The sequence below is a fragment of the Caretta caretta genome, chromosome 7 (assembly GCF_965140235.1).
Source record: "Caretta caretta isolate rCarCar2 chromosome 7, rCarCar1.hap1, whole genome shotgun sequence".
Classification (NCBI taxonomy): Eukaryota; Metazoa; Chordata; order Testudines; family Cheloniidae; genus Caretta; species Caretta caretta.
The window spans coordinates 104,677,695-104,692,553 of NC_134212.1; the positions used below are offsets into that span (position 1 = coordinate 104,677,695).

Genomic DNA, 14,859 nt, shown 5'->3' on the forward strand with positions numbered 1-14,859 from the left:
GACTATAGAAAGCACCCGCAATGGCCTTCCCCCTAGCCTGGGTCTTCTAAGGGCAAGCAGGCAGGCAAAAGGCGTTTTTGACAGGACGCTTGGGGATACCCTGCCAGTTCTCAGCAGGGACCTACTCCCAATAAAGCTCCTTTTCTCCAATTGGTTGTGTGCTTTCCTCCTGGAATGGTTGCTGCTCACCTCGGACTGATGGGTCCTCAGCATCATCTCCCGAGGTTACACCCTTCAGTTTACCTCCTCCCTGCCCAACCGCCCTCTAGCCTCGTCCCTTCTGGAGGACCCCTCTCACGAGGCCCTGCTCGAGCAGGAGGTGGGGCGGCTCCTGGACCTAGGCGCTATAGAGGCGGTGCCCAAGGAGTTCCTGGGCAGGGGGTATTACTCTCGGTATTTCCTTATCCCGAAGGCCAGAGAGGGGCTCAGGCCCATCATGAACCTGCAAGGCCTGAACCACTACATGGTGAAACTCAAGTTCCGCATGGCCTCCGTCATCCCCTCCCTGGATCCTGGGGACTGGTACACTGCCCTCGATCTACAGGACGTGTACTTCCACATATTCGAGGGGCACAGACGCTTCCTCCGTTCTGTGATGGGACAGAGTCACTGCCAATTCACGGTCCTACCTTTTGGTCTGTCCACTGCCCCCAGGGTCTTTACAAAGTGTATGGCGGTGGTAGCGGCCTATCTCAGACGCCAGGCGGTCCAAATATTCTGATATCTGGACGACTGGCTAGTCAAAGGCACCTCCCAGTTGCAGGTGAGGGATCATGTGGTGCTTCTCCTGTCCACATATACTGCCCTGGGCCTGTTGATAAACAACTGGTTTATCCAAGTCCACGTTAGTCCTGGTCCAATGCATAGAGTTTATCTGGGCGCTATGGGATGCAATGTCAGCCAGGGCCTCTCTCCTACCAGACAGGTTTTAGACCCTGAAAGGGCTCATCGACTCGGTCACAAGGTTCCCGGTGACGACAGCCAGGGTTTACCTGCAATTGCTGGGTCACGTGTCTGTGTGTACATATGTGGTCCGTCAAGCCAGACTCAGAATGAGGCCCCTCCAGCTCTGGCTGGCCTCGCAGTTCTCCCAGGCCACGGACAGAATGGACAAAGTCCTCACCGTGCTAAACTCCAGTGATCACCTCCCTGCGGTGGTGGTCCATCCCAAACAACATGCTCCAAGGGGTCCCATTCAGGGACAGGGCCCATTTGTTGGAGCTGGTGTCCGACGCGTCGGACCTGGTTGGGGGGCCCATGTGGGGAACTTTCAGACCCAAGTCTTGTGGTCTCTAGAAGACCTACCCCTTCATATAAACGACAAGGAACTCGGGGCGGTGCGACTGGCGTGTATGGCCTTCCGCTTGCACCTGGATGGCAAGGTAGTCAAGGTCCTCACGGACAACATGGCCTCGATGTTCTATATCAACAGGCAAGGCGGGGCCCAATCCTTTGCCCTCTGCCACGAAGCCCTCAGTCTGTGGGACTTCTGTATAGCCCACGGCATCAACTTAAAAGCTTTCCACCTGCTGGGTGCCTGGAATGTGAGGGCGGATCGCCTGAGCAGGGATTTTTCCTCTCAGCACGAGTGGTCTCTACACCCGGAAGTGGCTCACCAGCTCTTTCAAAGGTGGGGTACTCCCCAGGTGGACCTATTTGCGACCTGGCAGAACCGACGATGCCCTCAGTTCTGCTCCAGGGGCGGCCTTGGGAGGAGCGCTATCGCCGATGCCTTTACCCTGTCCTGGTTAGGCCAGCTCCTCTACACCTTTCCCCTGTTCCCTCTGATCAGCAGGGCCCTGGAGAAAATAAAGATGGCCAAGGCCAGGATCCTCCTTGTTGCCCCAGCCTGGCCCAGGCAGCAGGAACCTTCTCAGGGCTGGTGGTCATGGCAGTTGCTGCTCCCCCCGGACCTGCTCTCAGGATCAGGGCCGCCTCCTCTATCCCAACCTAGCAATGCTTCACCTCACGGCGTGGCTGCTCAGTGGCTAGGTGGTGAGGAAAGGACATGCTCGGAACAGATTCAGCACATCCTCCTCGAACGTAGACGGCCTCCACTCACCGTTCCTATCTGGCGAAGTGGTCTCTGTTTTCGAGGTGGGCGGCAGGTCAGGGTGTTTCCCCGACAGCCGCCCCAATCCAGCTTATCCTTGATTACCTCCTCCACCTGAGGGCCCAGGGACTGGCGCCCTGGTCAGTCAGAGTACACTTGGCAGCTATATCGGCCTTTCATCCCCCGGTGCAAGGGCACACGGTGTTTTCCCATGCTATGACCGGCTGATTCCTTAAGGATTTGGACCATCTCTACCCATATTCCAAGTCCCTGGTTCCACAGTGGGACCTAAACCTGGTGTTGGCTCATCTCACGGGAGCCCCGTTTGAACCACTGGCCACGTGTTCCTGGTCTCACCTCTCATGGAAGGTGGCCTTCCTGGTAGCTATCACGTCGGCCAGGTAGGTCTTGGAGCTCAGGGCCCTAACCTCCGAAACGCCGTATACGGTTTTTAATAAGGACAAGGTCCATCTCCGTTCACACCCTGTGTTCCTCCTGAAGGTGGTCTCCGCCTTCCATATGGGTCAGGACATTTTTCTGCCAGTCCTCTGCTCTAAGCCTCAGGTGACTAGTGAGGAACGCCGTCTCCACATGCTCGACATGAGGCGAGCTCTGGCTTTCTACCTCGAGCAGACCAAACCGTTCAGAAAGTCTTTGCAACTGTTCGTTGCCTCGGCTGAGTGCACAAAGTTTCAGCCGGTTTCCACTCAGCGGCTTTCTAAGCGGATCACTTTGTGCATCCGTTCCTGTTATGAGCTGGCGGGGGTTCTCCTGCCGCCCATTGTGCAGGCACACTCGACTTGGTGCAGGCCTCGTCGGCTGCCTTTGTGGCCCATGTCCCCATCCAGGACATTTGTAGGGCCACCACGTGGTCTTCGGTTCACACATTTAACATCTGAGGATTGGAAAAAAAGCCAACCCTCATTCCTGTTGTCTCAGATTGTCAGCCAAGCCTGAGTGAGGTGGAACTTGCCTCTCATCCCAACCTTTGTAAATATTCACCTCTAACTCCCACAGTGCCACCTTTTGCATGTGTGCCCTGGAGAATCGCCAACCTTGAGGCCAGCCCTGGGCTTGGTGTTTGCGTGCAGAGTTTTAGTCTTAAGTATTGTAAGCATCCATAGTGCAATTGCCCTCCTGGAAAGAGAGGGTTTTAATGGAAACTTAGACAGACCCGTAATTACCGTGCTATGAGCAGTACAATACCACTGTAATGTCATGAAATATTATAACTTCTGATTATGTTTTTAAAAAAAAAGTGTTACAGTAAACTGACATTTTCCTCTTGGTGTTTGACTGACTATCAACAAGAGGTTTTGGTTTGTGGTTTTGGTTTTTGATGGGATGGGATGAGATGAGGGTGGTTTCTATATTTTGCCCTAGGATAATTCTTTAAAATTAATATATTAGAGATTTTAGAAAAAGGAAAAAGTGCAGGTCTGCATTTGGGAGGGAGTTGGGTTGGCTAAGTCTGCATCAGAAAACCCCTTCCAAAAGAAACCCCTGCCAATCATTTCCTGCCCACCCCTACACCCTTACTCCCTCTGGGCATGAATCACCTTGAACTTTCCTTCGTGGCCAGCTCACTCTATTCCAGCCTGCTCCAGACATCCTTTACCACCCCCCCCCCCCAATAAAAAGAACAGGCGTACTTGTGGCACCTTAGAGACTAACAACTTTATTAGAGTATAAGCTTTCGTGGGCTACAGCCCACTTCATCTCCCCAGTGGCTACCCAGGCTTGGTCCTTTTCCTCTTGTCTGACTCACAGCTGTGTCTAGGCTCTCTCTGACCCATGGGATCTAGATGCTGAGCTTCTTCATTTACGCCTCTTCAAGGAAGTAAGTCATGCAATGGCAGTTGATTTCCGGGCCACTGTTGTACAGCTTCATGGCTGTGCAGCAAAGGAGTTATTCAGTGATTCCAGTAAAATGTCCCATGTGAAAGATAGCTGTTGCCCTTGTCCATGTGGCTTTCCCTACTGTCTTCCCCAACCCACTCCCTCATCTAAGATTCACCGTCAGCTCCCCCCACCCCCACATCTGTGTTACATGCCAGTTTACTCTACATTTCAATTGTATACAGTATTTACATGTACTGTGGAAGTTCAGAGAAACATTTTTATTTCCAAGAGAATTGAGTGTTTAGACACTACCACTACCCACCACTCATTACAACTACAGGTGTGTTTAAAATAGTTAAAGCAATGCTGATTACACTGCAAATTCATCTTTATGCTACATGCAGTGTAATATATGTGAGTGCTGTTAAATGCATCACCTCGTTTCATAGTGCATTTGCAAAGAAGGTGCGATTTTATTGAACATTAGGATTGAATTCTTAACTGACTAATCAATTTCAGTAGTAAGTTAAAATGCCTAGTATTAATGGGCAACTGCAACCATTAATCAGGGTTAAGGTAGATTAACCGTTGTCTGCATTTATGCTAACAGTACTTACATACCATAGATTTATGGAATTCCAGAGTGCAATTCATATTTTTAAAAACATTTGGTAACACTTTGGCTTTGCACTTATTGTTTACTCCATCTACTCTTGCACACCTCTTTGGAAGTGTAACGCTAACTGACATTTACAGGGTGATGGCACAGCATCACTGCTTCTCCCAATTGGTTTCACGTCAAAAGACATGGAAAGGGTTAATTTGTTCTAGTATTTGACTGCTTAATTTGATCTGGTGTGTGACTAAACCAAGATAAATAGAGTGTTAAATATTTTCATTTAAAACATCTCGGGCAGTTCCAGAAATCGGAAGGCATTAGAAAAATAGAATTAAAGGAGTTTGGGTAGATGTAAATAAGAAACACTCTTCAGAATTCACCAGCCAAATTCATTTTGCTTTTCAGTGTTTTATCACAGTAACTTGGTTTTAAGCCAATGAAGCAACATTTCTGTTTATTTTAAAAAAAAAAAAAAGTCTCTCAAGCTGCAAGACCTACATGGTTTTGTGAGAGCATTTTTCCTGGTGAGTTTTACTGGAGTATTTTTAAAGCTGAAGTCTGGATTTCCTAAATTTTTTTTAGTACATATTCTTCAATTAGTTGATTACCGTAGGTTGTCCCTGTACTCTGGGTAGCTCATCAGGTTGTCTAATAGCTGGATCATATTGACTGCCCTTCAGTTAATCATGTCTGATATTTTCATTTATCAAAGCCAAAATACATGTAATTAACTCTGAAATGATATAGCTCACTATAAAGTGATTTTGCTACTGCCATAGAGATAACTCAGTGTAGATTATACTAATAGGAAACACAAGTTGAAATTGAATTAATAGTATCATGTCCATCAAGGAGTAATAATTAAAAAAAAGAAAAAGTAAACTACTGTAGGGAGAAATCTTTTATAGTGGCAAAAAATAAATCTGTTATCACCAGGCCTCTTATTGGTTACATTTTAGGGTTTGCTGCCTCTTGAGTCTTTCCAATGATTAAAGCTATGTTTTAGTCATGTGTATTTTTAGTAAAAGTCATGGACAGGTCACAGGCAGTAAACAAAAATTCATGGCCCGTGACCTGTCTATGACTTTTACTATATACCCAACTAAATCAGGGGGAGGGACGGGGGGAAGTGGGGCAGCCCGGGGGGTGCTGCGGGTGCTGGAGGCAGTGACAGGGCTGGCAGGCTCCCTATCTGGCTCTGCGCCTGCCCGGAAGTGACGATATCCCCCTCCCTCTGCTCCAAGGCAGAGGCGTGGCTAGGGGGCTCTGCACACTGTCTCTGCCCGGAGCGCTGGCTCAAAGCCTCCACAGCTCCCAATGGCTGGGAACCATGGCCAGTGGGAACTGTGGGGGCTGTGCCGGCCTGCAGAGGCAGCGCACAGAGCCCCCGGCCCCTCCGCCTAGGAGCCGAGGGATGTCACCATTTCCAGGGAGCCCCCCAAGGTAAGCACCGCCCAGAGCCCTCACCTTCTCCTGTGCTCCAATCCCCTGCTCCCCCAGGCCAGGTGCACCAGCAGCTGCAGAGGTCACGGAAAGTCACGAAATCCATGACCTTTGTGACAAACTTGTAGCCTTACCCATGATCTGTATCCAGTTAATAGCAACAAGATTTTTGAGCAACGTTTTTTTGGGAAAACTCTGTAACCTTTAAAAGACTTTACATCCAACCACTCCATTTCTCTTTTTCTTTTTCTGTGTAAGGCTGGAATAGCTATTTGGAGGAGCTGGATTCTTTGTTGTTTAGGGGATTTATCATCTTCACTCTGATCAAGTACTGTACATCTTTGTCAAAAGGGAGAAAAATCTCCCATTTCTATTCTCTGCCTTCACTCTGTCTGTTATATATGCCTTTCTGATTCAGGGACATGCAGGTGCTGGTGGTCAGTGGATGATTAGCCTGAGTGAGGGTTTCAAGATCAGCAGCTGCTTCATTGCAAGGGCGCTGAGGCCTGGTCTATACTTAAAAATTAAATTGACCTAGCTACATTGCTCAGGGCTGTGAAAAATTTCACCTTATGAAAAACCTTGCATAGTTTTGATTACCTTATAGATAGCCAAAAAAGAGAAGAAATATAATTTCATAATCATTGCACAGAATTTCTAGCATTCCCAATTTCAGTACTTGCTGTGCTGACATAAATTAAAAATAATTATTCTTTGAGTTAGTTTGCTTACTCCTACAGGAACAGGAGTTATTACTGTGTCAATAGTGCTAGATGACAGCCGCCTCAAATTTCCTGAGGCATTTTGTCGTCAGTCATTAATATTTGCAACAACTCCAAATTATCTTGTAATTTTAACAAAGGCATCAGGGAAAAATAAGTGCTTCTTGGTTAGATGGCCATAAATAAGTAGATCCCAAACACAGAGCCTTTATTTTCACTATGCAAAATAATGACTGTGTAGCTGTTAATGGAATTTAGTTGATACTATGATAGTTATACTTTTGCAAGAGCTCTCTCATCGGGCTATTTTGACAGCTCTCTATAATAATTCGAGAGAGTGATATGTCTAACAAGGTCTCAGAGAAAAGACACCTTGTTTGCATTTCAGAACTTGTAATTGAATATGTTTTGCTGTAGAAAATAACATGGGGAAAAATGCCTTCCATCTTGGTCTACCATTACGTCTATTAAACATATGCATAGCATGCTGCTGCTTGAACTGAGTCAATGGGACTCGTCTCAGAGAATGATCTCACTCTGATCCCATTGAGTCGGAACTAATTTGCAGTTTTTGAGAAGCTTTTTCTGTTGCCGTGCACAGCATTGTATTCCATTAGCCTGTATCACAGTTCATTTTGTATTGTATCAGATTGTGTTCCACTCTGTTTTATACCAAAGCTGTTGTGCGAGCTTAAATATAGCAGGCCCTGCCTGCCCATTCTATAATAACTTTGTCCTACCATGTGGATTTTAAGATGTATTATGCTCTTTGCAAGGGAAGGGTACAACCTAAAGAATCTCGGTCCCGTCTTCCTCCATCTGCATTCCCAACCTGATTACGGGCTGTGCAAGGCAAAGCGCCGATGTGTATGGTGTCTGATATTTTACTGAAATAGATCCTATTATATTTGTAAATTATCTATACATATGTATGAAACAATGACTGTTTGAAAAATGCATTAATACCATGTACAATGCCGTTAAAACAGTAAACATGTAATCTGTTTGGATTTCCATATCCAGAAGCAGCTGGAGGTGTCTGCAAAAGTGGAATAACCAAAAGTTAAATATTAGACCTCTGATAGGAGGAGTAAAATAATAACACAGAAAGTGTCTGCTACTTTAGTACCTGTGTAAGAACAGGCCTAAATTCTTAGGCCCAGAACCTGAGCAATATGGAATATAGGCCCATGGCTTCTACACTAGAGGAGCTCTGCACTGGTTTCAAGTCCGAGTCTAGTAGGAATAGGCAAGTGTTTCGTGCTCCCGCACAGGGCCCCCACCTGTCTGCTGCTCTGCCTTCCCCGTGTGGACACGACTCACGGCATTTCTACACTAAAAACTTAAGTCGGCTTATGTTAGGTCGACTTACAGTCACTGCAGTAATTACTCTGGTGGTTCACATCCACGCTACACTCCTTCTGTCGGTGGTGCGCGTCGTCACCAGGAGTGCTTTCACTGACTTAACAGGGGCTGGAGCAGAGAGCCCAGGTTCTCAGCTCCATGCAGCTGCCCCGTCCCCCCAGGCTCTTGGCTCCTTGCCAGGAGTGTGGCGATTGACCGGGCTCTCCACTCCACACTGGAGTCAGGGTGGCTTCCGGGCTCTCAGGGGAGTGGGAGCCCAGGCAGGACCCTGGCTCCCAGCCGGGTGTTGGAATCCAGGGCAGCAGCACGGCTCAGAACGGGAGGCTAGGACCATGGGGGCAGCCTGGCTCAGAGCAGAGAGGCAGTGGGCAGCAGCCCAGCTGGGAGTGGCGAGCTGGGACCCTGGGAGCAGCCTGGCTTGGAATGGGGAGCCTGGGCAGCTGCCCAGCTGGGAACGTGGAGCCCAGCAGGAGCTGGGCTCTAGCTGGAGCCCCCCACCTGCCCTGGGGTGAAAGCCGGAGCTGTGAGGCTTTCTTGTCAATTTCATGGCTCTAGCGTAGAGACATCTAGACAGACATTGTGTTGCCCTAACTACACCAACATAAGCCCTACACCTCTCATGGAGATGGAGTTATGTTGTCAGTGTAATAAGGCTCTTACATCGCCAGGAGCAAGGCTGTAGTGTGTACGCGGACATAATTAGGTCAACATAAGCTGCCTTACGTCGACCCAACTCTGTACCATAGACCAGGGCTGAGACTCTTGCAGCCTGCTTGCTGGGGTGGCTTTTGGCAGGAGAGAACACAGCTGGGGGAGGCTCAGGCAGGGGATTTGTGGGGTTCTGCCCTGCGTCTTATTGCCTTGCGAATTAGGGGAAATGCGAATGGGTCCATTGTCTTCTCCAATGTGTATAAGGGTTTGTACGTAGAAAATTCTCTCTGCAGTTGAATTATTTGGCTGTTGTTTAGCTCGTTTAATACTGGGATGTCACAGCTCCTGTTCTGGAGCTGGGCAGGATAGCTACAGAACTGGCTTGTTCCATGGCTGCAAATGATGTTTGGGCCTCCTCTCTCTCATAGGATTTGGGTAGTACTCTGCAGCCTCATAGGGATTTGGTCATGGGTTAGTTTAGTCCAGGTTTCACTAGCTCTTTTCTATCCTCAAACTGATTTGGGCCGGAGACAGTTCCTAGAGAGCCAAGATCTGCAACACTGCAACACTTGGCAAATGTGAACCTTTACATTGACAGAGGGGGTCAGAGAACATATGCCCCTTTGTCCTTACCTGATACTTAATGGAAGTGGCAGTCTTGGCCCACTTTATCTTGAAGAGTTCCATACTGACCCCCATGATACTTGATGTGCCTTGTGAATTCTACTGCTTCGGAGAAACAGCTGCACTGGGGAGTACGTGTTTGTACCAGTTAGGTAGCAATCTGAGCCATGTATCTGAGGGCACGTTGGATACCCAGTATGGAATGTTCTTTTTGCCAATAATCTGAACTGAGTTTCAGTTTTAAGTTTTTCTTTTTCTTTGGGGGGGTATGTGGGTGTCTCTCTTTTTTTAAAGTCAGTTTTTATTCTTTGTTAATCCTCAGAAACAGCCCAAGAAATGACATTTATGCATATTTCATGATGTGATTTCAGTAGGCATACGGAGCAAACAAATCAATTTCTCAGCAGCATGCTGTTTAAAAGAAACAGCAACAACCTGTGGGGTAAGTTGCAGAAGCTGTTAAAATTAATTATAAATGGCAGAAGATATAACGTAAGGGGGGAAAAGTGCTAATGTGCGAAGAATAATAAACATTCAGTAGCTGAAAAGGAACTTTCTGTCATCTGCTTATTTAAACTTCGTATATTTATAAGTATCATAACATGTTAAAATAATGTATTGTTTGCTAGCAACAATACGTTTACCATTTTATTTTGGTACTGTAAACAGCCTCTTCCCATCTCAAATACGAGCTTTTGCTGAGTCCAGTTTTAGAGTTTGTTTTTCAGTATGTTCATGGATAGGCCTTAATTTTTGTCTCAGCTACACCTGCATTCATCAGAAGTAACTACATTGGAGTCAATTTGGTTACACCAGTATAGGAGAGAGGGGAATCAGGTCAGTCTGTTTAGCATAGGGGATGGTTTTTGTCTATTATTTAGCATAGGGGATGGTTTTCGTCTAGCAAGGGTCTCAGAGGATAAATATCTGATTTGCGTTTGAGAATTTTGTAATTCAGTATTTATTGTAATGGTGTCCTCCCTCATTTACAGTCCATGTGTACATTGTTTTGCCCAAACCAGCTCATTTTTGCCAGCAGACTGGGTGTAACCTGTAACTCCTTGAATAATGAAGCTAAGTGGAACAGCTACATCTCTATTTCAGATGAGGTGAATTTTGCTGTTTATGGGATAATGTTAAGTACTGGTGTACGATATTTCCATTATTTGCATACCCTCTTGGTTTAGCTCGAAGTGTGTTTGTTTGTTTGTTTTTTGTCCTATCTCTTTTGGTTTTGGGTTATGCATTTGATAAGTATTCTTGGTTTTTATCCCTGTTTCTCACTGAACATGACATTAAATTAACATGATTTAATAATTAATAATATTTTACACATGTCTATAGTGAAAGGCTATAAAGGATCCCAGAGCATTTCAGAAGCTATGTGTGTGCTCCAGCATTGAAATACAGGCTCATCTAAATGTGGGGGGAGGGGGGCCGCAATCATCCGGCTTACAGCAAAAGAAATTGTTCCCAGGTACCTTTGGGCAAATCCATCCTCTTTAAAAACAAATGAACAAAAGCACTATAGGGTCTTTAATATTCATGTAGCGCAGGCTGGACCACAGATATTAAAGTTTCATTGTGAAGAAATTCCTCCCCACCATGCAGACACACACAGTAAACTTCCATTTCTGTTCCTCAGGGGTGGTGGAAATAAAGGGCTGACTTATCCTTGATGGGATTTGAACATATGATTTCAGGTGCTATAGGTTCTGCAAACTTGATTGTGCTAAGTTACCTATCTTACTAGCTTTTTATTATCCACTTCCTTGTTGGAGCATCCACAATGTTGTGATCACTGTGTTGAGAATAAGGTTGCCTTGGGGAAGAAGGTGGGAGAAAAAGGGATGGGATCAGGCTGCTTCTGTGTACAGGCCATCTTTTGTTTCAGACGTGCCCTCTGTGTTCCTAGGTTCTTTGTTCCTATTGCTGGCCTCCATCTAAGGCTTTATAGAAGAGAAGGCTATCTTCTTCACCCATTCTTGTCATCTTCCTCCACCGCTTCTTCTCTAGAAGATGTTTCCAGAGGTCTGTTAACTTTCAGTGCAGCCTTTTGATCACGCTTCAATCTCGATCCTGCGAAGAGAAACGTAAGTGCAGACTCGTATGAAGCCCCATCAAAGCCTAGGTTTGGGAGTGTCTTTAGTCCTTCTGCTTTTCAGACTGACAGATGGATGGTGTTGTGGAAATGTTGATCTGAGTGCCTGGAGGTGGAGAGGTTACTGGCTCTGGTGTGGGAGTGTTGCTTATAATTCCCAGGTGAACATTCAATGTGTGTCTGCTGAAAGATCAGGGAAACAGGAGGGTTGGAGGCTCAGTAAGATGAGCAGTTATGTGATTCTGATCAGATGGAGGTGTGGGAATCTTTTTCTGTGGCTAGAGTCAGGGTTGAGTAGGTAAAGGAGGAAGATGGAGTGAAGAGAGAACAACCCTTCTTATATGTAATAGGTCCCATGTGTGTTATGCAATACACCTGATTGGGAGGTCTGGTTACAGAACAGTAGTTCCTAATATGATTAACACATTCTGGAGCCAGAACTGAATCATGGTTACCTATCAGTTTCTGGGTGAAATTTCAGGTGTTTGGTTTTTGACTATGACTTGGGACTTGTCTGCTTGAAGGACAACCTCTCTTCCTGTGCAGTTGCACACAGTGGAGATTCTGGAGCTGTTTTGTATTTAATTTTTTATAATTAAATTAAAAAAAACAATGTTAAAAGAACATTACAGTTGCAAAATCAAGCACTCAAAAGTTAGTAAATGTCAGAAGTTAAGTTGCCTGTGCAACCTTAATTCAGCTTCCGTGCATGAAGGTCTTCAGAGAGAGGAAGCTTTACTGAAGATGTGCAAGTGGTGATTTTCAGAGGCTTTTAACTGTCAAATCTTGGTGGCTTTGCAAAGGGGACTTCTTGGACTGTGCCCCGTAAGACAAATGCCTGCTCTCCAAATCATGGAGATGCTAGAGCTCTTTGAAGACAGTTAAAGCAATTTCTTTGTCTGGCAAAACTACCTCTTTCCTGTCCTCCTTGGAAGCAGCTAACTTCTTTTCAGACACTTAAAAATAAAATTCAGCCTGAGGCAGAGTGCAAACATGGAAAATATCCCAAATGGTTAAAATTTGGCAGAGTTATAAGTAACTGAAAACAGGAGCTTACAATGGAAAGTGTTAGGCAACTTTAATTATGTAGGTGTTGCTAATCCCTGTAATTATTTATCAAGCAGCCTACATGGTGGGATCAGTGGGTTTTATGTTTAATGTGTTTAAATGAAAGTGTTGTAATTGTGTTAACAGATCCTCCTACAGCCCTGTGAAGTCCATGAAATCACATTCCTCAGTAATATGGTTCTGAAAGACTCTTAGCTACACAAGGTCAGGCCATGTTGTGTTAAGGGAGCTGGTTACGCTATATTTTATGGTGTAGACTGGACCTCAGGCTGCCACCTGCAGAGTGCTTTTTATTTAATTTTACTTGGTTTGTGTTTTATTTTGTTTTTTTGGCGGGATATTCTTAAAGATAACTGCTCACTTGGAAATTTGCTGTTGATGACTCACATCCATCAATTTAGAATTTCTTTCTTATTTTCAGGTTTTCTGAAGGCAGAGTATGTTGGGCAGTTCTTTAAATGTAAGAGAAATCTCATCTGTGAAGGTTAAGGAAAGGGTGGAAATTAAAATATTGCAGTCTTTTGGCCTCAGGGCTGAATTTTGGAATGAGTTTATCAGGGGCTGGCAATCCTGCTGAGCTTTGCACAATTAATTGCCAGTGATTTCACAGAGTTTGGCTTTCTGCAGGGACTGGAAAGTTTTAGGCCAGGTCTACACTAGAAACTTTAGCCAGTATAATGATGTTGGTTAGGGGTGAGAGTTTTTTGCAACCTTTTTTTATCCTGGCAAAAGCCCATGTGTTTTTGCCAGTATAGTTTATTTTGGTCAAGGAACTGATGTAAGTTATACCGGAAAAAGCATTTTTTTGCCATTACAAACTGTGTGTACAGTAGAAGGGCTTGTGGGTATAGCTATACCAGCAAACCTTTTCTATATAGACTAGACGGTAATGTTTGAACTCTCACCAGTATGCTCCTGGACATCTAAAAATTTCAACTGTTGCAGCTCCCTAATAACATAAAATAATTATCACTAAATCTCTGTGTGCGGGGTTGATTCTCTTCTGATGTATCAAGAGCAGTTCTGTCTAAGGTTCAAGTTAATGGTGTTTGCCTTGTAAAATCAGGGTGAAATGAGAGCAGAATCCGGCCCAGTGAGTTTAACTTTCTATAGGCGTGCATCTACTCTCAAAAAATGAGTATCCATATTGCAACCAAGTCCCTTATCTGACATAAATGACAAAGTAGATACGCTGGAGGGGAGGGATAGGATACAGAAGGACCTAGACAAATTGGAGGATTGGGCCAAAAGAAATCTGATGAGGTTCAATAAGGATAAGTGCAGGGTCCTGCACTTAGGACGGAAGAACCCAATGCACAGCTACAGACTAGGGACCGAATGGCTAGGCAGCAGTTCTGCGGAAAAGGACCTAGGGGTGACAGTGGACGAGAAGCTGGATATGAGTCAGCAGTGTGCCCTTGTTGCCAAGAAGGCCAATGGCATTTTGGGATGTATAAGTAGGGGCATAGCGAGCAGATCGAGGGACGTGATCGTTCCCCTCTATTCGACATTGGTGAGGCCTCATCTGGAGTACTGTGTCCAGTTTTGGGCCCCACACTTCAAGAAGGATGTGGATAAATTGGAGAGAGTCCAGCGAAGGGCAACAAAAATGATTAGGGGTCTGGAACACATGAGTTATGAGGAGAGGCTGAGGGAGCTGGGATTGTTTAGCCTGCAGAAGAGAAGAATGAGGGGGGATTTGATAGCTGTTTTCAACTACCTGAAAGGGGGTTCCAAAGAGGATGGCTCTAGACTGTTCTCAATGGTATCAGATGACAGAACGAGGAGTAATGGTCTCAAGCTGCAGTGGGGGAGGTTTAGATTGGATATTAGGAAAAACTTTTTCACTATGAGGGTGGTGAAACACTGGAATGCGTTACCTAGGGAGGTGGTAGAATCTCCTTCCTTAGAGGTTTTTAAGGTCAGGCTTGACAAAGCCCTGGCTGGGATGATTTAACTGGGAATTGGTCCTGCTTTGAGCAGGGGGTTGGACTAGATGACCTTCTGGGGTCCCTTCCAACCCTTATATTCTATGATTCTATGATTCTATGATAAGTAGGTAAGGTAATTCTCAGATTAGATCCATGGAAAATGTTCAGAAGGCAGTCCTTAGGTGTAACTTCCTGCAGAGGAAATCTAGATTCATGAACTTTGAGCTTTTTAAATGAGAGTCATCTCCTTTCTGTGCAAAGCAACACTCGTGGTGGACAGCAGCAGGGTTACTCTGATAACAAAGGCTAGGGAGAACACCTCCCCATCAAACAGTAGAGAAAGGACAGGCCCCTTAGAGTATGTCTACACTCCGATTAGACACACATGGCTGGCCCAAGCCAGCTGACTCGAGCCCTTGGGGCTTTGGGTAAGGGGCTGT

At 45.6% G+C, this 14,859-nt stretch overlaps 1 protein-coding gene across 11 annotated transcripts in view; it reads left to right on the top strand.

Moving 5' to 3' along the window:
- The window catches only part of CTBP2 (C-terminal binding protein 2), a 230,045-nt gene that overhangs the window by 45,611 nt on the left and 169,575 nt on the right, over positions 1-14,859 (top strand). For 6 of the 11 annotated variants that reach the window (XM_048856705.2, XM_075131027.1, XM_048856695.2 and 3 more), the window contains one exon: positions 11,235-11,412. The exons of the other annotated variants lie outside the window; for them this stretch is intronic. The gene's annotated coding sequence lies outside the window, so the exon portion shown is untranslated. The remainder of the gene's footprint in view (positions 1-11,234; positions 11,413-14,859) is intronic. 11 annotated transcript variants of the gene reach the window in all.